At 45.7% G+C, this 1,382-nt stretch overlaps 1 long non-coding RNA gene across 1 annotated transcript; it reads left to right on the forward strand.

The window, feature by feature from the left end:
- Positions 1–382: 382 nt before the first annotated feature.
- Positions 383–1,034, forward strand: LOC145420517 (uncharacterized). The gene is made up of 3 exons (XR_013901839.1): positions 383–524; positions 598–768; positions 848–1,034. It is a non-coding gene; the product is annotated as an uncharacterized LOC145420517 (long non-coding RNA).
- The last annotated feature ends 348 nt before the right edge of the window (positions 1,035–1,382 follow it).

Here is a 1,382-nt window from a genome sequence, read left to right on the forward strand (position 1 = left end):
TAACATTCACACACCAATGGATGCGTCAGAGAGTAACACGGGGTTGGTATCATGCCCAAGTAGACCTGGGCGATATAAGATTTTTTCATATCACGATATGTTTTTTTATTTCAGGCAATAATGATATATATCACGATATAAGCCAAATAACTATATTTGTAAGATTTAAATGTGCCGTTGCTCACAAGTAAAATGTGAAATAATCAGCAGCTTGTTTTGATTAAAATTTTTATTTTCCATAATAAGTTCAACAGGGCAGATGTACTTAAGGAACATGAGACTTTTCCCAATAAATAAAGGCAAATATTGTAAACTACACAAAAGGCAGCCGCTAAAGCGTTTAAGTTTCAAAATAGAACTGTCATGGTCTGGTTGGGCACCTGCAGGTCTCAGACAGCGGCTCCTCCTCCTTTAGGCGGAGTCCGGTTGCCCCTCCCTGGCTGACCACCTGTGAGCAATCGTGCCAGCGGTATATCAGACCTGCGCTCTCAACCACTCATCGCCTGAGTATCTGCTATTCCCATGTTAGTTCAGTGGAGCATCCTAAACCTTGTCTTAACGCCGTGTGATGACTGACCTGTCTTTTCTTGTCCTCAGCGATAGCACCCGGAGTGGAGATCTTGTTCCCCTCGCTCCCGTCCTCCTGGACCTGGGCCGCCAGCTGCTTACACAACGTGGCCTGCCGGCCCACCGCTCACCTGCCTGCCTCCCCACGCCTCGACCGCTTCCGGGTTTTCCGCTCCACCTGTCCCCTCCATCTGAAACCAAGTAAGGCAATTCAATTCAACTGCGGAGGATTATTGGTTGTCTGCTGGATCCCTCTGATCGTGATCTCCTCTTGTTCCAGTGCCCCCGGCCCCTACCTAGTCCTGTTTCTACCTCCCCGCTGTCCCCGCTGTTCAGCCGTCTCCTAGAGGTGTCTAGGTCGCCCTCATTATCACCGACGAATCCTACGCGCCACTAGTGTGGTGGCGTCGCTTTGTGTTTCACCTTTGTTTACCTGTGGGCGGAAATAAATCATTTGTTTTCTGTCACCTCGCTTCCGGGTTGGTTTCTGCGCCTGTGTCCATCCCTGTTCCCTCGTGCCGTTGAGCCGTGACAAGAACAAACAAAACAGACTACTAAATTGTGTCAATTCCACTTAGAAACAAAATATTAATTCTAAAAATAAATCTTAGTTTGTTTTACAGAAGAACGGACAAAATTGACTAACTTTTGTCAATATCAAATAAACTGAGAACTAAAAGGAAATTCTCAATCTCTCCTTGTTGTATAGCTTAGATTTTCAAACAGTCTTAACAGTTACTTTAGTCTGACAAAAGCCGAATAACGAATTAGCGCTTCCAGTCAGAGATTGAGCATGCACCGCTTTATTGTATTTC

The sequence above is a fragment of the Astatotilapia calliptera genome, chromosome 15 (genome assembly GCF_964374335.1).
Source record: "Astatotilapia calliptera chromosome 15, fAstCal68.1, whole genome shotgun sequence".
Lineage (NCBI taxonomy): Eukaryota > Metazoa > Chordata > Actinopteri > Cichliformes > Cichlidae > Astatotilapia > Astatotilapia calliptera.